This window comes from Ornithorhynchus anatinus, chromosome 5, assembly GCF_004115215.2.
Source record: "Ornithorhynchus anatinus isolate Pmale09 chromosome 5, mOrnAna1.pri.v4, whole genome shotgun sequence".
Lineage (NCBI taxonomy): Eukaryota > Metazoa > Chordata > Mammalia > Monotremata > Ornithorhynchidae > Ornithorhynchus > Ornithorhynchus anatinus.
The window spans coordinates 29,472,205-29,499,763 of NC_041732.1; the positions used below are offsets into that span (position 1 = coordinate 29,472,205).

The 27,559-nt window shown below is 42.1% G+C and overlaps 1 long non-coding RNA gene across 4 annotated transcripts; it reads right to left on the reverse strand.

The window, feature by feature from the left end:
• Window positions 1–4,057: 4,057 nt before the first annotated feature.
• On the reverse strand, window positions 4,058–24,766 carry LOC114812067. Of its 4 annotated transcripts, none has more exons than XR_003759743.2 (4): window positions 24,555–24,766; window positions 12,865–12,955; window positions 11,978–12,056; window positions 4,058–4,173 (listed from the first exon to the last, which is right to left on the reverse strand). It is a non-coding gene; the product is annotated as an uncharacterized LOC114812067 (long non-coding RNA). The 4 variants fall into 4 exon arrangements; XR_003759741.2 differs by having other exon boundaries at window positions 12,865–12,960; XR_003759742.2 differs by having other exon boundaries at window positions 24,545–24,766.
• Between the last annotated feature and the right edge of the window lie 2,793 nt (window positions 24,767–27,559).

Here is a 27,559-nt window from a genome sequence, read left to right on the forward strand (position 1 = left end):
TATCTGAAATCCACTGGGGGGTTGAGCATTGTCAATATCTTCTTCCCAATTCTTCCCTTAAATCCAGGTAGACTGGTGACTCATCCAGTTTTATTTTGGGCAGTCTGGATTTCAGCCTGCCTACTCCTTTTGGTTCTGATAGTTTCCCTTTTTTGTACATTTTTTAGTTTTCTGGCATCTAGTCTTTCTCAGTTGCAGCTCCTGTCACCCATTTCTGAGGCTCATAGAGAAGCAGCATGGCCTAATGGATAGAACTTGGGTCTGGGGATCAGAAGGACCCGGATTCTAATCCCAGCTCCCTCATTTGTCTATTGTGTGACCTTGGATAAGTCCCTTAACTCCTCTAGGCCTCAGTTACCTCATCTGCAAAATGGAAATGAAGGCTGTGAGCCCCATGTGGAAAATGGAGTGGGTCCAACCTGATTAGGTGGTATCTACTCCAGTGCTTTGTAGAGTACCTGGCACATAGTAACTGCTTAACAGAAACCAGTGAAAGGATACAAATACCATGTGCTTGACCAAGAGCTGGAGTTTCTGGGTAGTTCAGAAGAAATGCTGCAGGGTCACACACAATCTGTATTCTTTGGCCGAATTGCACCCATGACATAATCACATTGTACTGCACATGTGTATCCTTGTCCAGTATGTGGGGAAGTCATCAGTGGTCAACTTAAAACTTCTCTGCAGAAGAATCTGTTTCTGCAGAGGGAGATGATTCTTTTGCACTCCTCCTGGAACCAGCAACTGCAGCTTGAAATGGGCAGACTCGTGGGTGACTTCTTAGAGCAGCTAGCAAAATGGCCCTTCTGGACATTCTACATAAGGGAGGAGGGAGAGGCTGCTAACAGAAAATCCCAGGTAAAATCCAGACCCCCAAACTTGTCCCACAAAAAACGGATACTTGCCTGGGAATGAAGGCATTAAAGACATTGTATGACCACCGCAACACTAATAGTACAGCAGGGAGATACAAAACAAAGAATGTGGCATTAGTACTGCATCCTCAAATGGAGGTGGGGCCATGGATTCCCATGGCCAGTGATTCTGCTCTCTGCAACATCTCAATTTACCAGAGAATAGGAATCATTCCATTAGTCCAGGATAATTATGGCAGAGGGAGACAGGCCCAAGGACCTCCTTGAGCTGTGGGCATGGTAATTTGTTTCATTTGTACCAGCTTGTTGGTCCGGAAAGGAAAACTTTCTGCAGCAGGTAGGTAGTCAGAACATGTAGGCCACATAATAACAGTCCAGTGAACTCTTAGGCTTGTTCTTTCACCTCCGTCCCTCTTGGGTCACACCTCTTTGGAGACTGCAAAATGAGGATTTGATTGGAGGTTAGGTCACTGAGTACTAGGAGAATGCCAAATGGGGGGGGGTAGGGGCTCTGAGGGCAGAGATTTCCCCTTGCCTTCTCTGCAAGTCGATGTCAGTCTTCTTTCCCTTTCCCCAAAGGATGGATCGGGCTGCATCCTGCCCTTTTGGGCATGCCCATAAATGCACGTAGATGTGTTTGGTTTTTCTCCTTCCACAGGCAGTGGCCTGTATGATCCAACCTTCTCTGGGTAGATATTGTGCCTTGGCCCCTTTCAGGGGTTTGGTAGATAATCCAACTCCACCATGTGTTGGCTGCGTGTCCTTGGGCAAGTCACCTCACTTCTCTGGGACTCAGTTACTTCATCTGTAAAATGGGGATTAAGACTGTGAGCCCCTTGTAGGATAGGGACTGTGTCCAACCGAACTTGCTTATATCCATCACAGAGCTTAGAACAGTGCCTTAACAAATACCACAAGTATTATAAGGAAGCACCCTCACTTGCTTCAGCCTCCACAGTTTGGGAAGAAGGAAGCAAGAAGGCAGGGTGTTACTCCATAAATCAGTAAATAACTATCTCACCAGACTACTAACCTTGCCACAGAGCTATCCTCAAGTTAGGGGCATCCTGTGAACAATAGCCACTGCTGAGATGGGTGCTTAGAAAGGTAGAATTTGGGGGTGAGGGGGTGGAATCTCTCTTCAACACTGAGAGAACACTGTGATTCAATGATCCACTCACACAGCTTTTTATTTTTCAAAAGCAGAGTCCAAAATGTCAGGAAAGAAAAGTGACAGGGTAAGAAAAGACACACTGACTTTCACTTCCCCAGCAGCAGCTGAGCTTTGGAAGCGGCCACCAACCACAATTACCCACGCTTTCCCTTAATTTCATACTGAGAAGCCACAGGTGACGGAAAAAGAAATTGGTCCCTATGAGCAAAGAGGTTTTCCGTTAGGCATTTGTTAGCAAGGCTTCAGAGGGTGTTGCAAGCTGAATGGGATGCAGCTGCTGAAATGCAAGTGTGAGAGTCACCTCAGAAAGGCCTAGAGCTGCAGTCTTGGAGGAAGAAGGGACAAGTCCATGGGACTTTTTTTGACTTTTTTTTACTCAAAAAATCTTTTTTGAGTAATGTTCACCCATTTCCACCCTCATCCTTCCCCTTCACTCCACAGTCTGTCACTCCCCACCCACTGACTCTATGTACTTTTTCCTTAGTTCCCTTTACAATTTCCAAAGTGACCTATGTGTGTCAGAATGGGGGTTGTCCTCCTGATGCTTGGACAATTTTTTTCCTGGTCATTTTTCCCTCTAATCAAGCCTTGCCATGCCAGTCTCAAAAACACAGTCATAGCTCTGTGTTGGCACAGGATATTGAGCCAGACCCGGCGCAGGGCAGGGTCAGATGTGTTGCCAACCCACTTATTTTCATGAGGGCCTGAAAATCTCCGGTGGCATTTTACTGGGCCTGACACCATCCTGGCACTTTTACCATCGCCTGGAGGTAAATCATCCTACTTCCTTATTTCTCCATTGGCAATGATTCATAAACTGTCCTCCTTCCTTTTTTCCTCTCGCTCATAGCCCTGGTAGTCTGGCTCAAAGCAGGGAGAGCTATAGAAACCAGTTGTATTCAGAAGACCAAAAGCCTCCATCAGATCAACAACTCCAGGAGAGAAAGGAAGGACCTTAACTGGGGGGATGACCAGGCAAGACTCAAGTGGGTCAAGAGTGATAGGTTTCAGGTCAACTTCCTAACCAGCTTCTGACAAAGCTGGGGAAAGTAAAGCTGACTTTGACAAGACAGTCCTTTTTGGTTTTCAACTGTAAGATGGAGATACTGAATCATCCATTGTTCTAAAGGGTGCAGAGAGAATCCAGATCCCCTTAAACCCCATGAGTTTGAACTATCCCCTGTAATCCATTGTAATCTGGATCTGTCTAGAGACCAAGGACCCCAGTTAAACTGGCTGTTCTTGATACTCCAGTCTTCCCACTGGGGGAGAAAGGATGGTTGGGATTATTATATAGATCCAGGAACACCCCGAGGGTGCAATCCCAGACCCAACTGCCCTGTGGATGTCAGAACCATAACCTGAACCTCCAGTCATCGTCATCGTCAAGCATAGAGCAGAGGTTACAAGACTTCTGCCGCATGGAGAAGGACTGATACAGGGAGGTTCCTCCAAGGCTAAGATAATGATCTAGGCTTGAGGATGTTTATCAACTCTGAACCTCAAAATCTTCAAACATCTCCGCTGGGTGGTTTATTAGAAAAATCCACCTGGCGTTAATGGCTCTCACTCTCCCCTTTTTAGTCTGTTTTCTGCTTTGTTTGGGTTCAGTTTTCAAAGCTCACTGGCAGGTTGTAGCCTGTGAAAGCAACAAGCCAAGCAGGAGACTCTCGAAACCTGGGAACTGCTTCTGGCTAAACATTTCCCAGCAGAAGAAAACTGGATTCATCTTCTACTTGGGTTCATTGACCCAGAATATTCTGCTCAGCAGAAATTAAAATCTTCACTTCCAAGAAAGATCCTTGATGCTACAAAATGCCAGGCTTTGCCCTAAATTGTTGCTTTGGGATCACACATCATAGTAGGAATTCGTGGAAAACACTAACAGGCAGGATCGCGTCTTGCAAACTGCATGCATGCTTATCGGGTGCAAAATTATACCGGGAGAAGGAAAAGGTAGAAGGAAGAAGAATTTAGAAGAGGAAAAGACCAGACTCAGAGCCTTGGAAATGGTACTGTTTCCTTCTTATTCCCAGAACCACACTTATTGAGAGGCCTATGAAAAAATTGCTGGTTCCACTTTTGCTGTTTTGGGGCAGATGATCTTCTTTCCTTTTGGCAGCCCTTGAAATGAAAGAGTTAAGCATAAAGAGCATTTATCAAAATAATTAGGCCCATATCAAAATTAAACAGACATTACTCTTGCTATGATAACTGAAACCTTTCAATGTCAACTCCAAGGACTCATATAACACTTCTGGATGCAATTCATCTAACCGCGACTGTTTCTGTATTAACCTGCTAATCTGGGTATCTCTAATGATTCAAATTCTTTACATTGACCTTGAATTTGCTTACAAAGTTCGTGTTATATGCTACTCTACTAAAGGAGGAAGGGGAATTTTAGGCTACCTAGATTTTCCCACCTTGTGTTTTCCTCTACCTCATTCAAGTGAAAATTTAAAATTTTAAGTGTACCTTTTTTTTCCTGCTTTGAACTCTAGATCACCTTAAACTCTAGATTACTTGAATGTCTCTTGATTCCTGAGCTTTAAGATACCTTCAACCCCCAAAGAACTGATTTTTCAAGGACATTCCTCTTCTGTCCTGTTTAAAAGAATCTGGGATTGGAATAGGCAACCACTAGATCTGAAAAAATCAGCTGAGCAAATTCTTCTCAATTACTTTAAGATCACAGTCCCCAAACACCTGCTTTACACATGCTTCCATGAAGCTCCAGGTAATATAAGAATAATAATTCATTCATTCGATCATATTTATTGAGTGCTTACTGTGTGCAGAGCACTGTACTAAGCGCTTGGGAGAGTACAATGAATCAATAACCAGACACGTTCCCTGCCCACAACGAGCCGTAAAAGTGCAGGAGCAAATTCAGTACAATCAGGACAGACATGGACACAGCCCTACATGGGACTCACATTCTAAGTAGGAGGGAGAAGAGATATCCCTATTTTGCACCTGAGGCAACTGAGGCATAGAGAAGTCAAGTGCCTTGCCAAAGTCACACAACAGGTAAGTGGAAGAACTGAGATTAGAACCCAGGCTCTTGACTTCCAGGCCCATGCTCTTTCTGCTAGGTCACACTGTTCCCTGACACCTCTTCTAATCAAATGTAATCATGGTGACATATTTACTTTTGGGCTAAATGGCCATTTTGTCTTATTTCAGGGTACTCAAAGGAATTGATTTTAGGCATGGCTTTTCTCCCTTGTCACGAGAGCATTCTGCCTTGATGCATCATTCCCCGCACACACATAAAAGGAGAATGGTCATCCAGATTGTATTTCTCGGCTGAGTTGGCTTGGTGGTGACAGATTGGGCAAGTAATGTTCTGACTAACCTGATTTTCCATTTGTCCCTGCCCCTTGTCCTTTGAATCCACATACAGAACTTTATCTTGCAGGGAGATCTCTTTTTTTTCCCCTAACCACAGCTGTGTTTCCTTCCAAATAGCTTGTTCTACTAAGACTTTGCTGTACCACTGGTCTCTCTAATGCACTGAGAACCCGAAACCAACCCACTCCAGCCATTTTCTGTCTTCCACTCCTTCCTTCCCACCAGTCATCTCTAATCAGTCAATCGATGATATTTACTGAGTGCTTATTCTGTGCAGAACACCATATTAAGTGCACGAGAGAGTACAATAGAACAGTGTGGGTGGGTAGACAGACACTAAAATAAATTACAGGTAGGGGAGAAATCATGGAGTTTGAAGATATGTACACAAGTACTATGGGAAGTTGGGGGAAAGTTTCCACCACTTTCTCCTCCCCTCCCCGAGGAATGCTCCTGCCACTCACCCAGTTGGAGTGTGGATGGTAAAAGGTTACAGTCCATGTTCTTAACACTGAGACAGCTGCCTCTTCAGAGGGCTCTCCCACCTCCCACTACTCTGTCCGGGCAGCTGAGATGGGCTGGGGCGTGGATGCAGCTGGCCCCTACATTTCAACTCAGCAAAGTGAAACAGTTGGCAGAGTGTTCTCTGTGGAGAGTCCTGGACTCTAGAATTCCCTGTCCTGAACACCCCATTTGCTTGAACTCTATGGCCCAGGGCAAGACCTCCCAGTTTATTCAGGCAGCTTGAATGAGGGGAATAGTGGTGGAGGTAGTTTTAAGTTTGTGATGAAGGCTGAGATTATTTTCGGTGGACATTCTGTCCCCCCTCCTCCCCCCTGCACTGTATTTCAAAGAACCTATCTTAGTCATTGGGAACCACCACGGACTTGTTTTCCAGAGCTGAACATTTATAAAAAGGTGTTCAGTTCCTTGTGTGCCTCTGGACAGCTGAATTAAATATCTCATTGTGTCGTTAAGCTGCTGTTGGAGTTGAGGTGTGTGATGGACTAAGCAGGCTTTATATCATCTCAGAGGAGATAGCAAAGGAATCACTCCTGTTGAACAAATCCATGACTATTTCCCTGATAAGTGAGAAACATAATTCTGGTTGAAGGATTTAAAGTTCTCCTTCGTATTATTCAAAACTCTGGGAACTACTTCACTCTGTGTTGGTGTCAAGTAAGAATGAGGAGCCAAATCTACCTCTCTGTAAGATAAAGAATCTGGGTCAGGCAATTTAGGCCCCACCTTTTTCATAATCTATTCAGGATTTTTCCTGGGTTTTTTCTCCCTTGATTGAAATTGAGAGAAAAGCCGTTCAGTGGAACAAACTCCCAGTCTGTTGCATTTGGGAGTGTTTGGATCTGGAGCCAATATAATTTACGAGTTGCAAATATGTTTAGCATAAAAAAAAAACTTGGAAGAGGTACAAAGTGCATCTCACACCCTTCTGCTAAGGCCTGCTCAGAGGTTCATTAATCATCACAGACAAAAGAGATTGAATCTGATGCTAGTCAATTTTGAGAGCATATTTATCACCGGTAAACACCGTACCAATGCCACAAGGGTAAAAGCACATGCTGCTGACTGCACTGCTTGCCTGCCAGTTCAGCCTTCGGTGTATCTCTTTTATAAGGCATGTGTACTGTAGCTCTGTCTGAGTCATGCTGTAGATGAAATTACAGCAGTTCCTGCACATGATGAATCAGAAAACTGGATCAAGGCAAATATTTGGACAAGCTTGCCTTACGACAAAGAGAGCAGGGACAGTGCGAACAGCAAGCAGCATACCGATATCGATAACCAATCGTAAAATCGCAGCGCCTACCGCTATTCATAAAATAATTAGCTTGTATAATGAGGTTAAAGATAAGCAAGATTTATTTGAGCAACTAGTACATTCCTGCAGACCAAACTGCATGGAAACCCAACCCACAATTGGAAAACTATAACACCACAGTATGCCTTCGGGCCTGTGATTAAGTATTGTAATGCTATCAGACTCCCACTAGTCCACTGAAGAAAAGATTTGAAGATTTTCAGGTTGAAGTGATGGGGCTGACATTTCATGTTTAATTCCTCCTGCTGGGTCTTCTCTTTGTGGAAGAGTGTTCAGAACACTATGCAGCATTACAGACTATTAAGAGGAGGAGAAACACTGTCTATTTCCAGCTTTGCCTGATCCTTGTTACATGGGTCAAGAAAAGCCCTTATCTTGGTCCTGCTTGCAAAATAGGAAAAGATGATATCTGTGCCCCAGGAATTTGTGTCATTGTTATTAGTTATTACTAGAGAACTAATTTTTGTCAATATGGTACAGCTCTTCCCAACTCAAAATTCTCTAAGGTTTTTTTTATTTTATTTTGTTTTGTTTTACTGGTATTGCAAATGTTGAGACTAATTCTACTTCCCTCTAGACTGTAAGCTTGTTGTGAGCAGGGAACATTTCTACGAACTCTTTATATTGTACTCTTCCAAGAACTTAGTACAGTACTCTGCATAGGTTAAGTGCTCAATAAATAACACTAATTGATTGATTCACCTTTGTGGAGGAAGAGATTGGAGGAAGTGGGGAAAGAAGGAGAAAAGAGACTATCTTTAAGACTGTGAAGGGGTTATCTATGTGGCCCTTATGTAGGTCAAAGATTAATAAAAATAATTATGGTATATGTTAAGCACCTAATATGGGCCAGGCATTGTGCACTAAGCCCTGGGGTAGATACAAGACAATTGGTTTGAACACAGTGCCTGTCCCACATAGGGCTCACATCTTAATCCCCATTTTACAAAGGGAACTGAGGCACAGATAAGTAAAGTGACTTGCCCTAGGTCACACATTAGGCAAATGGCAGAGTGGAAAGAGAACCCATGACCTTCTGACTTCCAGACCCGTGCTCTATCCATTCAGCCGTTTAGAACCAACACAGGGGTTCTAAACAGGATCCCATTTTTTAGTGATCCTACCAACAGTTCAAGGGCATGGCAACATTCTGCTGTCCTGACATATCTCAAATGTGCTTTAAAGAGTTAGAGAGGGGAACAATGCCCATCAAGTGATTCTCCAGTTGAAGCAAGAAATCAATCAGTCAATGGTATTTATTGGGCATTTGTGTGCAGAGCACTCTACTAAGTGCTTTGGAGAGTACAATATAACAGAATGGTAGACATGCAAGTCTAGAGAAGCAGCATGGCCTAGTGGATAGAGCATGAGCTTTTAAGTCAGAAGGGCATGGGTTCTAATCCTGGCTCTGCCACTTGTCTGCTGTGTGACCTTGATCAAGTCACTACACTTCTCTGTCCTTCAGTTACCTCATCTGAAAAATGGGAATTAAGACTGTGAGCCCCATGTGGGACAGAGACTTGATTAACCCAGTTTGCTTGTGTTCAACTCCAGTACTTAGTACAGTGCCTGGCACATAGTAAGTACTACTCAAATATCACAATTATTATCATTAATAAAGAGAAAGACAAAAATATGCTTTCCCCTCCTCATCTCCTAGCAGTACATAATAGCACGTGCAAGTGTTCTGGTAGAGCTCAGCCCAAGCAATAATGAATCTAATCATTCTTTTAAAGAGGAAAGATGACCCAGGTGGAGAGAAAAATGGCCACAGATGGCACTCAGATATAACAAGAGTTGGCCTTTTGGTCAACCTGGAAGTAGCAGGCATGTTACATTAGCTGTGTGACACAGGTTTTGGAGTTTATATAGAACCTTTTGTGGAAATCCATAGGACTCTATGGAGTATCAGCAGGGAGACCCTCTGCTCTCCCCTCAGCTTCCAGACCCATTGTGTTCCCCTCCCAGGCCTCAATAAATCAATCAATCAATAAATGATATTTATTGAGCACTTACTATATTTGCAGAGCACTGTACTAAGTACTTGGGAGAGTACAATAAAGCAGAATTAGCAGATACGTTCCCTGCCCATAATGAGTTTTCAGCCTTGTGAACATTTCCTAGCTACGGGACTTGGTGGCAGGGACTGAGGTGGCGTGATCATGGATGTTTAAAATAAAAACCCTGCACATCTAATCTTCAAGTGCCATATCAGTACCTCAAAGGGAACAGACTCGCTATACTGCAGTACTAGACCTGGGCTGCAGGTATGAAAGCAAAAGATTGGTCACCATAGTGCAGAAGTTCATCTCAAAGGTTATAAGCATCAGAGAAATATGAGCTAAGGAGCATGGCAAGAAGGCCTTAAGGAGGAGCCAGAAGTAGGTATCTCTGGTTTGCACCAGGCTGGAGATGCATAGCAATCTGGGTCTAAGCCTCCTTTTGTGAATGCTCTGGGATATAAAAACCATTTATAGGTCAGGTAAGTGCCCAGAGCTGTCCAATAAGGAGCTTGCTTTTGAGCACTTGCCAATCAACTTGCCACCGACAACCCAGTCCTAAGAAGAGAATCTCAGAAGGAACAGAGTGAAACAGTTCTAATCTTCATAGTCTGGATGGCTGTGTTTCAGTAGCCTTTCAAGCTCAAAGGGGCAGAATGTAGGTGATAATATAAAAATAATAATAATGATAATAATCGTGGTATTTGTGATAATTGTGTTAATCAGGGTGCACTTACTGGGTGCCAAGCACTGTAGACTATAAGTTTGTCCTCCAAAAATAATAAAAATTGTGGTATTTGTTAAACGCTTATTATGTGACAGGTAATATACTAAGCACTGGGATGGATTCAAGCAAGTCGCGTTGGACACAGTCTCAATCCCCAGTTTACAGATGAGGTACCTGATCCTCAGAGAAGTGCAGTGATTTGCTCTAGGTCATCCAGCAGACAAGTCCAGAGCTGGAATTAGAACCCATGTCCTTCTGACTCCCAGGCCTATGCTCTATCCACTACGCTATGCTGATTCTAAACAGTAAGCTCACTGTGAGCAGGGAATATCTTTGTTATATTATGCTCTCCCAAGCACTTAATACAGTGCTCTGTACACATTAAGTGCTCACTAAATATTAGTGACTGATTGACTCACCTCCCGCTGTCCTGGAATGCCCTCCCTCCTCACCTCTGCCAAACTAACTCTCTTCCCCTCTTCAAAACCCTACTGAGAGCTCACCTCCTCCAACAGGCCTTCCCAGACTGAGCTTCCCCTTTTACCTCTGCTCCCTCTGCTGCCTATCTGCTCCCCCTTCACCTCCCCTCAGCTAAGCCCCCTTTCCCCCCTTTCCCTCTGCTCCTCCCCTCTCCCTTCCCCTCCCCTCAGCACTGTGCTCATTTGCTCATTTGTATATATTTTTATTTACCTATTTATTTTGTTAATGAGATATACATCCCCTTGATTCTATTTATTGCTATTGTTTTTGTCTGTCTGTCTCCCCGATTAGACTGTAAGCCCATCAATGGGCAGGGATTGTCTCTGTTGCCAAATTATACATTCCAAGTGCTTAGTACAGTGCTCTACACATAGTAAGTGCTCAATAAATACTACTGAATGAGTGAATTGAATAACAAGTCCTGAGGTAGATATAATATATGCAGAACAGACACAGCCCCTGTCCCACAAGAAAGAAAGAAGGTTTCCATCCCTATTCCACAAATGAGGAAATAGAGGCCCAGAGAAATAAAGTAATTTGTCAAAGGTCCCCCAGCAGGCAGATGGCAGAACAATTATTATTATCCAGGTCCTCTGATTCCCAGGACTGTGCTCTTTCCATTAGGCAACCTTGTTTCAACAGCAGGAGTCGCTGGATGTAGCAAACTGTCTCATTTTATAAAGGGATATTTTATAAAGAAACTGAGGCAAAGGAAATGAGTTAATGGAGGAGCTGAAAATCCTTCACTCAGCCACTACTTTGTACATTCCCAATAAGGCTGCTTCCTCCATCTTGGTAACTCGTGCCTCACCTAACGGATTTATCCCTTTATTTGTCAATTTTTTATTTTTATCTACTCTTAGGTTCTCTTAGTATATGTTTGTCAATCCTTGTGTGCTTTTCTTCTCCTTTAGATTGTTAAGTCTTTGAGGGCAGGAACTGTTTTTATATTTCTTCTGAATGTTCCTCAAACTATGGCCATATGTGTAATAAATAATGTTGATGGTGAGGATGAGAGACTGAAAGGACCAAGGCTTGGCTTTGGTCCATACCCCTTCTATAGCTCTGTCATCAACAGTAGGTATTGAATGTCTTCTCTGCACAGAGTGCTATACTAGGCACTCTTTTGGACATTCTGATCTTGACCCGTCAGATTATCTTGTGGTGCTTTTAGTCTCATTAGAGGAGAGTCCCATGGGGTCCACTGTGCTCAATACCATTCATTAATCTCCAATAACAATTCAGTCAAGGCAGGCGAAAAGATTTCTTTAACTGTTCCCAGTCTTTTTAAACATGGGGGAAAAAGGCCACGTTTCCTGGAAATTAAAAAGCTAATCCTATTTGGGGGGAGTTACGATGAGTAAACAGAGTAAGTGTTGTTATTATCAATGGGTAGGAAGTTTTTTCAAGGTGGCTCTCTTTAGGTGAACATGAACTAAAAACAGTAATTACTCTTTTTCTTAAATACATTCAGCGAGTTTTGTAAAAGATGTACCATATCAAAATGCTTCCTTTTGACCTTACCTGAAAGGAGTTATTAAACACTTAGTTTTAGCAATCTTTCATCTTTCTCCAAATCCCAAAAGTTGCTGAGGTGAGTCTTCTGCAAATGATCAGAAAGTGAATCCCCTGGGTTTCCAGAGATATAGTTAGTTTTTGCTTGCACTATTACTAGTGATGTCTCTTGGGGTGGGAGCCTCCTACTAGCTTTATTGTTCATTCGGTAAGAAGATTAGGTAAGCTGCACAAGGAAATTAAATTCAGACAACAAAAATGTGATTTGGGGAGAAAACAGAAAACATTTTTCCTACAATAATGAAGCACATTTTTTTCCCCTTCTTTTCCTAAAGAGAAAAAACACTCTTTCCTCCCTCCCTGTCTAAACATTTTTCCTCACCTAAAATGGGATATATTCCGAGTTGTGGTTCTGTCTCCCATACATTCAGTGGCTCTTGGCCTGTGGCCTTAGAGCCAAGATGTGGATTTGCTATTCACTAGTGAAGAATTTTTGAATAGGGAGTGAGATTTCTTAGACATGTCAATTCCCCAAAGAGATATGTAACTGTTTAATTGGGATTCTGGAACAGTTAAATGCATGATAGTGAGCGTGATGTTCACTTTCATTTGAACAAAAGGTTTCCATCTTCCTCTGAGTGAAAGGTGGACTATCAGTTGCTGTATTTTTTAGATGCAAGTCTGATGCGTGCTTTGGGGATTTTTTTAGCCAAATGGCAGAAAAAAAATGTTTACCAGCAGATCAACTTTGGATTTCAGTCCTTGTAGATCCTTTCCTATCTGGAAAACACCTGAGTTCATCTGTATTTTTTTCCTTTCCATTCTGAGACTTCATTTTATTCCCTCGTACTTGTTGGTTTGCAGTTTCCATGGTATTGTGCAGGTATTATACTCACACACTGCTGATGTCTCCAGCTGTGGCCACACAAACCAACTACATCTTGGTCTGGCTCCATCCCCAGGATCTCTGTCTCTTTCCTCTCTCCACTGTACTTTGGGAGAAGGAGGTTAACATAGAGATAGATAACATCAATTTTTTTTGAGTCCAGAAAAAAAAAAGAAATCATATGTGCAAATGATTTGAACAGTTTGTGAGACAGCTACTCACCAACTAGATGGGCATAGCTGTCGGCAGTTAATACAACATGTACGTGTGGCCGGGTGCCCAGCTGAGAAATTTGAAACAGCTTTCCACCCTTAGCTCCTGCATGTAGGGTTACACCCAGCTCAGAATGAAATATAACTTATGTAGCCAAGTAAATGCAGGTTTTGAGTCTGTGGGTTGAATAATGTCAGAAAAGCAAAGCACTTCAAAAAAGCATTGCATTTCTGAATGGAGGATTTGAGGAGTGCAGACACCATTAGGTTAAATGTTTTGAATTTCCTCTATAGCTAAAGCTTGTCCATTATGAGCAAATTATTCAGATAATTCATTTCCTAAAAAGAACATATTATGTCTATAGCAAACATATTGTATATAGTGCAGCATTTTAGAAGCAATCCAGCCTTGTCCTAATCCAGTGCTTCTGCTTGAAAATTCCAGGTAGGATTGGGGCAGACAAGGCAGTATCTCTGTACATGTCCACCCCCATCCGCTTCACTACCCCAGCCACCCCCCTTCTTTTTTTAATGGTATCTAAGTGCTTTCTGAATGACAAATGCTGGATTAAGCACTGGAGTAGATAGAGGGTAATCAAGTTGTACACAGCCCCTGTCCCTCATAGAGCTCACAGTCTAAATCAGAGGGAATAGGATTTAATTCCCCACTTAAAGATGAAGAAACTGAAGCACTTGCCTCTTGTCCTCTAGACTGTAAGCTTGTTGTGATCAGGGAATGTGTCTGGCATATTGTACTCTCCCAAGCGCTTAGTACAGTGCTCTACACACAGTAAATGCTCAGTAAATATGATTGACTGACTTGCCCAAGGATGCTCAGCAGATAAATGGCAGAGCCAGTATTAGACCCCAGTTCCCTGACTCCCAGGCTCAGGTTCTTTCCACTAGGCTATAGTGCTTCCCTTTTTGGTTCAGGACTTAAGTAATCGATCACTAATATACTGGTGTGTCATTGGCTATCTCCCTGCTACCAGTGGGCCACCACCTGCTCAACACCTCCTGTGGCCATTCAAACTGGGCAGGAGTAGGGATCAGGAAAGAGGTTGGATAATCCTAATGGTTCACTGTCATTTAGGAAGTCATTTGTCTGCTGTGTGACCATAGGCAAGTCACAAAACTTCTCTGTGCCTCATTTCTCTCATCTGAAAAATGGGGATCCAATTACTCTTCTCTCTCCTACTTAGATTGTGAGCCCCCTGTGGGAAATGACTATCTTGTATCTACCCCAGTGCTTAGTGCAGTGTTTTGCCCATACTAAGTGTTTAACAAATAACACAATACTTATCATCATCATCATTATGTCAGAGTGGTCAGAGATCTGGGAATGATTTGGAAGATCTTTTAACATGTACACTTTCCAAATACTTTAAGGCTTATTAATACTTTAAGGTATGGCTTATTCTATAAGGAATCATGGTAAAACTGAACTTTCAGTTGGAACATTAATCTCCACATAATACCACTGTCTGGAATAGGCATAATAGTACTTTTCTTGGAATTAGGTATTAAGATTATGGAAACTAAATTTTTTTTACAAGACCTGATTTATCTGATATCCCTCTAGACTGTAAGTTCATTGTGGGCAGGGAATGTGTCTGTTTATTGTTATCTTGTACTTTCCCAAGTGCTTAGTACAATGCTCTGCACACAGTAAGCACTCAATAAATGTGATTGCCTGACTGACTGATCTGGGCAGTAGTCTGCAATATAGACCCAGTTTAGATGAGTTGTTGGACTGTAACCCAATAATATTTTTTGAGTGTTTACTCTTTGTAGAGAAGTGAACTGAGCACTTGGGAGAGTACAACAGAATGAGTAGACATGATCACTGATCTCAAGGAGTTTAGAGTCTAGAGGAGGAGAGAAGCTAAAATAAGTCAGTCTTAAAGTTTACCTATAAAGAAGTCTTCTGCAATTCCTCCTCAACACTCTGTGTCAACCCAATCAATCGATGGTATTTACTAAGTGCTTGCTGTGGCAGAGGAGCTCCTTGGGAGACTACAATACAGTAGAGTAGGTAGACATAATCCCTGCCAACACTAAACTTAAGGTACTTTTACTCATACACCCTCTTGGGCACTTTTTTATGTAAATTTCTTCTCATATATTCCATTATTTACTCAACTCCTACCTATTATATCACTGTACTATGATGCTTAGTACAGTGCTTTGCACACAGTAAGCTCTCAATAAATACGATTTAATGAATGAATGAATGTACTTCCTCATGTTCCCACTATTTCTAAGGAATCTCTATATGCGTCTCTCCTCCAGCTATTTAAAGGTAGGGTGTGCCTTTGATATGCATTACCAAGTGTTTAGCATTGTGCTTGTCAGTCAGCAGGTGTCACTGATTAAATGACTGATCCTGAATGGTCAATCAATCAATTAATCAATCATATTTATTAAGCATTTATTAAGCAGAGCACTCTACTAACCTCCTGGTAGAGCACAATACAACAGAATTGGTAGACAATTTCCCTGCCCACAACAAGCCTACAGTCTAGAGTGAGAGTCAGACATGAATATAAATTTAAAAATTACAAATATGTATGTAAGTGCTATGGGACTGAGGGAGAGTTGAATAAAGGGTGCAAATCCAAGGTGAAAGGTGACACAGAAGGGAATGGGAGTAGGAGTAGTCTAGGTGTCTAGACAAAATCCCCCTCCTCCTATCCTAAAAACATTTACTGTCCCCCCTTTCAAAGCCTCAGTGAAGGCACATCTCCTCCAGGAGATATTCCCTGACTAAGCTCCTCCTTTCTCTTCTCCCACTCCCTTCTACATTGCCTTGACTTGCTCCCTTTGTTCTTCCCCCCTCCCAACCCCAGGGCACTTACATACATATCTGTAGTTTATTTATTTATTTATTTATTTATTTATTTATTTATTTATTTATTTATATTAGTGTCTGTCTCTTCCCACCCCAGACTGTAAGCTCATTGTGGATGGGGAATGTGACTGTTTATTGGTGTACTGTACTCTCCCAGATAATAATGATAATAATGGTGGTATTTGTGTATTTGTTAAGCGCTTACTATGTGCAAAGCACTGTACTAAGCCCTGGGGGGGATACAAGGTGATCAGGTGGTCCCATGTGGGCTCACAATCTTAATCCCCATTTTTCAGATGAGGTAACTGAGGCACAGAGAAGTTAAGTGACTTGCCCAAAGTCACACAGCTAGCAAGCGGCGGATCTGGGATTCGAACCCATGACCTCTGACTCCTAAGCCTTGGCTCTTTCCACTGAGCCACGCTGCTTTGCACAGAGTAAGCACTCAGTAAATACGATTGATTTCATGAATGAAAATCGGGAGTTGGATTTTTGCATTTTTGTCTCAATTCTGTCTCAATACAAAAAAAAAGTGCATTGGCTAAACGGGGATTAAAGTACTGAGTACAGAGGTCTCCATAAATTCTGTTGAAACTGACATTCCAGTGAATTCACTTGAATGAAACACTAAATTGCTTTCCTCCTGTTAGCTGTGCAACACAAGGACATTTTTTTTAACCCATGCTATCTGTTGGTGCTATTGCTTTCATTATGGAATCTTGGAGTTCTTTGTGGGAAGCAATTTGCTACCTCTTGCCTATGCTAGAAATTTTCAATTCAGTTCAGACACTACCCACTCTCCCTTCTGTCTTCTCACCTCCCAGTATTTCCTTCCTGCAAATAAGTAAAGTACATTCAACTCAGTTGTTCAGTTCTCCTTTTTGCGATTAGAGGGCCCTACCACCATGGTTTCTTGGGTTCTGTCTCCTCTACCACCTCTACCTCTGTCTTCTCTCAGTTGCCTGCAAAGCGATTTAAGGCCCTTTAATTTATTCATTCAATCATATTTATTGAGCGCTTACTGTGTGCAGAGCACTGTACTAAGTACTTGGAAGGTACCATTCGGCAACAAATAGAGACTAACCCTACCCAACAACGGGCTCACAGTCTAGAAGATGAGCTCTCAGTCTAGAAGACTTTCTAAAGGAGTTTTGTTGAAGTCTGCACAATCAAACTTTAGCTAGAAGTGTTGCAGTAGCCTCTGCCCAGATGGTAAACTCCCTTTGCTGTTGGATGAGCACTCCTATCTCAGCGTGACCAAGCAATATCAATCAATCAGTCAATCAATCAATCATATTTATTGAGTGCTTACTTTGTGCAGAGAACTGGGAAATACTAGGGAAGTAGTATTAGAGAAGCAGCATGGGCCCTCGTGGATAGAACACAAACCTGGGAGTCAGAAGGACCTGGGTTCTAGGCCCAACTCCACCACTTGTCAGCTGTGATTTGGGCAAGTCATTTAACTTCTCTGTGCCTCAGTTACCTCATCTGTAAAATGGGGATTAAGACTGTGAATCCTATGTGGGACATGGACTGTGTCCAAACTGATTAGCTTGTATGTACCCAAATGCTTAGAACAGTTCTTGACACATAGTAAGCACTTAACAAATACCACAATTATTATTACTATTATCATCATCATTATTATTAATAATGAAATAAAGGACCTGAGTTCTAATTTCAGCTCTGACACTTGTCTGCTGCATGACCTTGGGGCACGTCACTTCGCTTCTCTGGGCCTCAGTTATCTCATCTGCAAAATGGTGATTAAGACTGTGAGCCCCAAGTGGGACAGGGACTGTGTCCAACCTGATTAGCTATATCTATTCCAGCACTTAGAACAGTGCAAGGCAAGCACTTCACAAATACCATCATTATCCTCTTCATTATTAGTATTATTATTATTACTGTACTATTCCTTGGGAGAGCAAAATATAACAGAGTGGGTAGACACATTCCCTGACCATGATCTTGCAGTCCAGAGGGGGAGACACACATTACTATAAATGAATTAATTATGAATATGTTCATAGGTGCTTTGGAATTAAGGGAGCAAATCCAACTGCGAGGGTGATGCAGAAGGGAGTGGGAGAAGAGGAAATCAGGGCTTAGTTAGGGAAGGCCTCTCCGAGGAGATGTGCCTTCAATAAGGCTTTGAAGGTGGGGAGATTAATTGTCTGTTGGATATGAAGAGGAAGGACATTCCAGGCCAGAGGGAGGATGTGGGCAAGAGGTTAGCAGCAAGATAGATGAGTGAGTAGGTTGTCATTAGGACAGCAAAGTGTGTGAGCTAGGTTGTAGGGGAAGAGTAGTAAGATAAGGTAGAAATGCTTTAAAGCCAATGGTAAAGAGTTTCTCTTTGATGCAGAGGTGGTTGGGCAACCACTGGAGGTTCTTTAGGAGAGGAGCAACATGGACTGAACGTTTTTGTAGAAAAATGATCTGGGCATCAGAGTGAAGTATGGACTGGAGTGAGGAGGGACAGGAGGCAGGGAGGTCAGTAAGGATGTCAGTAATACCCTTTACAAATTCATCCAGGGCAGAATATGTTTGGAGTGGTGCCACACATCAAACCTAAGAGGAATATGGATGACAGGCTGAGGAGGTGTCAGAGCCCAATAATCAACATAAGGAAATGATAAACTCGATGTGGGCGGGGAATGTGTCTGCTAATTTGGTTGTATTGCGCTCTCCCAAGTGCTTAGTGCAGTGCTCTGCATATAGTAAGCACTCAGTAAATATGACTGATTGATTGACAAACAGATTATTGACACAGTTGGTCGAGGAATGAGCAAGAGTGCTCCCATCCTCCCCAAACACACGTTTGTGCGCACACACACACACAAATTCACACACACACACCACCAACTCGAAAGCTGGCAGCATAAGGAATTGCATATGGTCAAATAATTCTGTGATATCAGAATGGTAAGCTAGAGATAGAATTAAGTTTAGAATTATGGCCAGGGTAAGGCTTAACTGACTAGTGTCCTCTTTCATTGCCTTTTAGCAGTCTAAATATTTAGAGTTCCTATTGATCCTGAACGTACGGGTTCAGTTCTTAGAAATATGCCACTAGGTCTCTCAGTACATTCAACTACTGCATCTGCCTCCTTGCAAATTTCCTTGTAAGCAGTCTCTCCCCACTCCAAGCCATTCTTCACTCTGCTGCCTGGATCATTTTTCTGAAAAAAAAAACCAAAAACCAAAAAAACCAAAACAAACAAACAAAAAACATTCTGCACCGAAAACTTCCAACAAAACTTCCACAAAGACTTCCCACAGTTGCCCAACCAACATCACGATCAAACGACAATGCCTTATGTCGGCTTTAAGGCATTCAGTCAGCTATGCCTCTTCTGCCTAACCTTGCTAATCTTCTATTACAACCCACCCCATACACTTTGTCTGTAGCACCAACCTATTCACTGTGTTTTAATCTCACCTCTCTTGCCACTGACCCACATCCTGAGTTCTAATCCCGATTCCACTGTCTGTTGTGTGACCTTGGGCAAGTCACTTAATTTATCTGTGCCTCAGTTACCTCACCTGTAAAATTGGGATTAATAATGTGAGTCCCATGTGGGACATGGACTTTGTTCAACCTGATTACCTTGTATCTACCCTGGTGCTTAGTATAGTACCTGACACATGCTAAGCACTTAACAGATACCACTTAAAAAAAACAAAAAAAATTATCCCAATCTTCAAAGTCCTACCAAAATCATATCTCCTACAAGAGACTTGGCCTGATTAACTCTCGTTTTCCCACCCTACTCAGCCTTCCTTCCGCGTCGCCTATGCATTAGGGTGTGTATCATTTAAGTACTTTGGTACTCACCTCAGCCCCATATCACTTATGTACATATCCTTTTACTCTCACATTTCCCTTATTTGTAATTTATTTGAAAGTCTGTCTCTCCCTTTACACTGTCAACTCCTTGGAGGCAAGTATCATGTCTACCAAACGTAGTGAATTATATGCTCCCAAGCCAAGGGCTTAATACAGTGCTCTGCATACAGTCAGTGCTCAAATAAATTAATTTTGGTATTTGTTCAGGACTATTCTAAACCCTAGGATAGATACAGATTAATCAGGTTGGACACAGTTCTTGTCCCACTTGGGGCTCACAGCCTAAATAGGAGGGAGAATGGGCACTGAATCCCCATTTTACAGATGAGGCAACTGAGACATAGAGAAGTTAAGTGACTTGCCCACGGTCATACAGTAGGCGAGTGGCTGAGTTGGATTAGAACATAGGTCCTCTAACTCCTGGGCCTGTGTTCTTTCCACTAGGCCACATTGCATATTTGATTGATTGATTGATTGATCAAGATGGAGGAAAGGGTCACTCATAAAAAAAAAATTGATTTCATGATAACGAAAATACTTTCCCAAGAGGAAGGAATTGTTGGAGCAAACTTTACAAGGTAAATAAATGTTAGAATAACAAAACAAATAGGGATAATTAAGCCACCTACTAAGGAGCCAGTGCACGTCAGCCTTGGCACTTTGGGCTAAGGCCATTAAGTCAAAGGGCCCTCAGGAATATGCGAACGAGTCTCAAAAATAGCAGAGAACCTGACGGACAAGAGAAGCCAGTTGCACTATTGATGAGAAGATTGGGTTAAACTCACTGTGGGCAGGGAATATGCCTGTTTATTGTTGTATGGTACTCTCCCAAGCACTTAGTACAGTGCTTTGCACACAATAAGTGCTCAGTAAATATGATTGAATGAAGTTAAAAAGCAACATGTTCTTTAGAGGAGAAATGGTTTCTAAAACACTTGTTTTGTTGAGAAAAAAAGCTTCACTACTTGTTTTCAGTTGAGCTGAAATTGATAAACAGAGATGCTGGAAGGAGTAATGTGAAAGAATCCTAAAGAAAGCAAAAGAAAGAAGTGAAGAAAAAGGAGATGGTGGGTAGACTAGCTCAGTGGTTAAAGTCTTGAGGTTTTTAGTTCTAATGTTGGTTCAACCTCACCTGCCTGGTGATCTTGAAACTTCAGCTTCTCTAGGCTGTAGTTTTTTTACCACAACTGTAGTTTCCAACTGCTTCTTAACTTGTAAAATCATTCATCCAATCGTATTTATTGAGCACTTACTGTGTGCAGAGCAGTGTACTAAGTGCTTAATGAGTAATGATGATCTACTGTGGGCAGGGAATATGCACTCCAACTTTGCTATATTGTACTCACCTAAGTGCCTAGTACAGTGCTCTGCACAGAGTAAGCACTCAAATAAATACTCTGATTGATAACCAAAATGATCATCGGATTCTGGAGTCAGGTGTAAAGTGGGATCTCAGTGCCCTGCCCAAGAGTATTGTTGAGGTGCTTGAAGAAAGGAGGTCTGTTGCTGTTGCAGCTCAGGAGACAAAGGCAGGCAAGGGAAACAAAGGTTCCTCCGTAGGCTCAGCCCAAGAGGCCAAGGTTTGTTTGAGTACTGAACCCATCCACCTACAACAATTTAGTCCACCTGACCCTGTGTGGGGAGGTTTGCCATTTGGGGAATGGCAAAACAGGTGCCTAGAATTCACTATGAATCCCACGAAATTTGGAATTTATGAACATTTTAGTTGTGAGGGGAAAATAATAGATTTGATTATTAGGGAATAGATTATTCCCTTGGCATAATTTCAATTTCATCTTTTTATTTTTGTTTCCCCAGAAATCCCAGATCACCCGAGAAAGGACCAAACAGACATTCTTGAGTCACTAGCAAAGTGGTGTTCCTGAGTCCGCCTCCCTAGTCCCCTCATTCCCCAAACATATCCTCCCTCAGTCTAGGAGCATATGGTAAGTTTCCACAGACTAAGAATCCACTCTTTGTACTCATTTTAAAAGTCCACTGTCTCTAGCCAACATACGTGACCTAGGGGTACACAGAACTTTCTATCCACTCGTGTCCCTCCTTCAGCATAGTCTGCTCACAAGGGGTAAGAATTCATGTAGCCAATTCCCCTATAACATGGGGGTGTAGTCTTGAATATTCGCTTTAAGGAAAACTCTCACTGAAATACTCACCCTGTGTCAAATGCCACGTGAATACGTGCAGCTGTTTCTTTCAACACCCTATCGTGCTGTACTGAGAAAGAAGCTCTCTGTCCGAGGAATGTTCCCTAATTCTGCCATCACATTTTATCCACAGGGTGAAGTGAAAGCACGCGCTATGGAAGAACTACCTGTGTTTAATAAATCTGTCACTTAAAAGATAATGATCAGGCCTTCTTTGAGTAGGCACAGAGAATTAAACACTGATTCTTCTTCTTCAGTAAGTAGTATGATCCACATGGCACGTAAGACAAATAGCATAATCCAGAGCAAACTCAAATTCTGATCTCCTTCCAATTCCTTTTTTTTTTGCTTGACAAGCACTGAACTCAGTCATCCTTATTACCAGATGAGAATCATCATCATTTATTTGATTCACTTCTCTGCCAAATATTACACAGACACAACTCCTGTGCTCCTTCCAGAAATAGACCAATAAGGACGAAATAACTGACCTGCGGCATATAAAAGAAGCAGTGACTGCCTCAGGATCATCAACATTTGGTTTGTAAAGGCAAAGAACTCAGTATTTGCCAGAACACTACTGGAGTGAGAGGCTAAGCGGGATGGGGATATGGAGACACAGTGTTTCTTTGAGACGCCACGGTTCATCATTATCATCAACTACATAAATGATATTCTGAGAGAGTGTCTGTCCCCAAAATATTCCTGCCCCTCTGGAGGTTTGCTTGTGTGGAGATAGATGCCCAGGCACAGAGACAGCGGGTAGGGTCGGCTGGGGCGAGAGGCCAGACTGGGCCAGAACTGGCCTGGGGTGGCAGGTAGCCCATGACCGCAAGGAAGACAGAGTGGACCTGACTGGCTGAAATGCTGGGCAGGAGTTAACGGTGGCCCCATACTCTCCTGGGCCTTAATGCTCCAAAGGTCTTGCTCCCTGGAGGCTCTAGAGATTTTGGGTCCCTCCCAAGTGAGACCTCCACAACATAGATGAGCAGCATGGCCTGGTGGATAGAACTTCATCTGTAAAATGGGAATTGAGACTATGAACCCCACATGAGAAAGGGACTGTGTCCAAATCGATTTGCCTGTATCTAGCCCAGTGCATAGTACAAAGCCTGGCACATAGTAAGCGCTTAACAAATACCATTATTATTATCATAAATCACCTAGAGGGTAACTAATTCCAAGTCATTCCAAACACAGGATGTGCATTCCTATATTTGAACATGTGTATGTCTGTGTGTCTCAGTTAAGCAGCATGGCTAGAGAAGCAACATGGCCTAGTGGATAGGCATTGGCCTGGAGTCAGAAGGACTTGGATTCTAATCCCGGATCCATCACATTCAATCAATCGTATTTAATGAAGGCTTACGGAGTGTAGAGCACTGTACTAAGTGCTTGGAAAATATAATTAAGCAACAAAATTCAGACCATATGTCTGTTGTGTGACCTTGGACAAGTCACTTCACTTCTCTGGGCCTGAGTTCCCTCATCTGTAAAATGGGAATTAAGACTGTGAGCCCCATGTGGGAAAAAGACTCTGTCCAACTTGATTAACTTGTATCTACTCCAGCTATTAGAACAATGCTTGACACATAGTAAGTGCTTAACAAGTATGATAATTACTCTAGATGTATGCAGCTCTACAAGCTATAAAGTAGGTCTGATGTGTGTGAGTACCTCTATGGATGGACAAGCTATGTCTCTGTGCATGAGTGGCAGAAGTTACTTATACTAAGTACCCCAAAATAAAAATTCAGATGATAAAATAAATACAGAAAATAGATGTAATATTAATGAAAAAGAACAGTAATAAGAATAAAGGAAAGGGAAGTGAAATTTTGAGACTCTCGTATTTACAGCATATTACCCTACTTTTCACATACTTTTTCTTATATTAAAAAATGGTGGGGGACAATTACACAGGACATAGAAGAAATAAGACTATCAATGGAGAGAAGAGAAGAGAAAAAGGAGAAGGAAAGGAGGGGAGAAGGAAGGTAAGAGGGCACTTGACATACCTAATTCTTTTATTTCTATTGCACTTTCCCAACTGCTGAAAACAATAGGCACTCAATGAGATACTTTCCCTCCCTGCTGCATTGCCTCGTTCTCATCCTCCTCTTCCTCTTCCTCCTCCGGGACATGCCACTATCACTCCCTACAATCATAATAATAATAATAATTATTATAGTACTTGTTAAGTGCTTACTATGTTCCAAGCACTCTTCTAAGTACTGGGGTAGATAACAATAACTGTGGTATTTGTTAAGTGCTTACTATTGCCAGGCACTGTACTAAGCGCTGGGGTGGATACAAACAAATTGGCTTGGACACAGTCCTTGTCCCACGTAGGGCTCACAGTTTCAATCCCCATTTTACAGATGAGATAACTGAGGCACTGAGAAGTGAAGTGACTTGCCCTAGGCCACACAGCAGACATGTGGCAGAGCAGGGATTAGAACCCAGGTCCTTCTGACTCCCAGGTCTGTGCTCTCTCCACTAAGCAACACTGCTTTCCATGTGGTACAAAAAAGAATATATATTTCCCTCTCAAAAATAGTGTTGGAGCGGTGACATGGTGGAGACAATTATATGAGTAAATACAGTACTTAAAAATACTTTGAATGTTTTGTAGGTCTCAGTGGGCTGGCTTCAAGGAAGACAAGTTGAATGGGTCTGGTCTTTGCTTCCTGGGATGTTCCATGAGTGGGGTGTGGAGGAAGTTCAGAGATAGCCACAACCCTAGGACAAGACTACTATATTCAGGTTTCCACATCTGAACCCCATGTTCCATTCATCATCCCCACCATTGTTATGAGCCCAGTCCTCCATATCTTAGCCGGAACTGCATGGGCATTGTGAGGTGTCCGGAACCATGGCATGAGCCGAAGTCTAACACAGTGACAACATCAATGATGGGGGTGTATATCAGGTTCCTCAGAGTTCCCGATAGCATTGTTAGGTGCTTACAGGCTAGGACAGAGGTGGTGAATCGGCACCTACTTAGAAGAATACTATTCTCACCCATAAAAAGAAACAGAGAATGCAATAGCCAAACCTAAGAGTAAATTACTAAATGTTTGCAGTATGTGTCTGGGTGGAACTGAAAGTCATGGAACCATCCCACCATTTTAGTTGAAGATTTCTTCAGAGGATGTGACTTATATGAAAATTTATCCCTGACTAAGCCCTAATTTCCCCTTTTCTCCCTCTCTTCCTCATCACTTGTGCTCTTGGGTCTGTGCCCTTTAAGAATTTGATACTCACCTCACTCCCAGCCCCACAGCACATATATATTTCCTTTTACTCTGCTGCTTACACTATCTAAAATTTATTTTATTGTCTTTTTCCCCTTTTAGACTGTGGGCGGAGATCAGGTCTACCTACTTTATCTAGTCTCCCAAGTATTTAGGATAGTGTTCTGCACAAAAGGAGCACTCAATAAATACCATTGATTAACTGATTAATTGAATGCCTAATAATTTTATTGATCTGACATTACAAGTCCAAGAGGTTTCAAGCAACAAATGAGCTTTATAGTTCTAATTTTTATTCCTTTGGCTCTTCAGGTGGTGAATTTGAGTACTTTCTTCCAGGAACTGACAGCAATTCCCTAAAATGGACTGTACTCAATCTGCCAGAATGTATGTTTTCACTATATATTTTAGATAGAAGGTAAAGGCAGAATTAGGAAAGTTCTTTTGAGCATGCATGTCGTTCAGGAAGCAGCATGACCTAATAAGAAGAACACAGGCCTGGGAGTCAGAGGACCTGGCTTCTAATCCTGGCCCTGCCATTTGTCTGTTGTGTGACCTTGGGGAAGTCATTTGACTTGTCTGAGCCTCCATTTCATCATATGCCAAATGGAGATTAAATACTTGTTCTCCCTCCTACTTAGACTGTGAACCCCATTTGGGACCCTATCTTGTATCTACCTAGTGATTGGTACAGTGCTTGGCACGTAATATGTGCTTACAAAGGCCACAGTTACTATTATCATTATAATTATTATGTAGTGAGATGTGGTTTTGAAAGAAATGATTATCCACATGCATGTGGTGTTAGACACGGGACAACTATTAAAATGCAAGTGTTCATTAGTACAGGGTTCAGGAAGATTGCAACCCCGCTGTATAGGAGAAATGGGTGTATTCATGTCCTGGTGAGGAAGTACACAGTCAACAGCACACTGACTCTGGGCTATATTTCGTTTTCCTAGTTTTCTTTCCTTTCTTCTTTCTTTTTCCAACAGAAAATCAGTACTGCTAGGGACTGTGTCCAAGCCGATTTGTTTGTATCCACTCCAGCGCTTAGTACAGTGCCTGGCACATAGTAAGCAGTTAACTGGACTTTCTGGGATTTATTTATCTTGCTTGAACTAAGAGAATAGTAGGGCAAGCTGATTAGATCCCCACACTGTCTACGGGCCTGAGTATCTGCAACAGCCTTTTCAAAACCAACAAGCGGGGGTTGGTGACTACTTATCTATATTTGTAGCGGAGAGTGAATGGGGCTTGTGTGTAAGATATATAGAGAGTGCCATCCTCTATATGGGTTTGATCTGGCAAGTCTGATAGCCCATGGTAATGATTGCTGTGGCCCCTGACTGACAGGGATATCCAGAGATGCTCCAGTCCTATATGCTGACCTCAACAATTGGAGATTGGGCTAAGGCAAGGTAGGTTTCTGTAAATTTCTCAGGACATGTTAGTAATCCTCTAATAATAATAAGAGGATAATAATAATTAATAATAATAATAATTAAGCACTTGCTAGGTGTCAGCTACTGTGCTAAGCGATGGGGTAGGTACAGGATAATCCAATTAAACTCAGTAGAATTACATAAACAGGGGGAAGTCAGCAGTGTTGCATATTGTGGGGAGGTGGTCAAAACACAGCATATGGATGTATTTCAGGAAGGAAAGTCCAAATTTCACTTCTAGTCCATTCCACCTTTAACTCTTCACAGGCCAATACTGAGCAAATTCTGGTTTGTAGACTGTGTTCCTATGCTGTCGTGAATATAAATGAAAAATGCAGAAGCGATTGTCTTCCTTACTACTGCTGCCTTTGGCTGAAAACAAAACAGCCACATCAACTCGGATTGTTGTTACAAGTTTTTAAAAAGATGTCAGTTGCACTTAACACATAGATGGGGCCAGAGTAAAAGCTGGATAACTGCCTGAGCTATTCAGCTGGAAATTACATCTTGCACAGGAACCTAAATGTCAAGCTACCCAGACCCCAAACCAGCCAAAAGTATTACGGTTCCTTTTTTCCCATGGCTCTTCTGCATTTTCCAACAAATGGAACTGTACTTCCCTTCAAATATAATAAATCACAGTGGGGAATGTCACTCTACAGGGCACAGTAAGAAATGGCCAAATATTTTCAACAACGCTGTAGTACAATAACAAATAAAGCTCAGAAGAGCAGTGCGTCTTGAAATAATTTTTTTGTCATAAACATTAGATAAATTAATGAGCTAAAGCAGTGAGGATTAGGGAGATTTATTTTTGGTTCCTTAAAGGACACCAATAAATGTTTTTCTTCTAAATGTCAGCTGTGATTCTTGAAATTATTTATTAGAAAAACACATATATTGATTTTAAAGTACTGAGTAA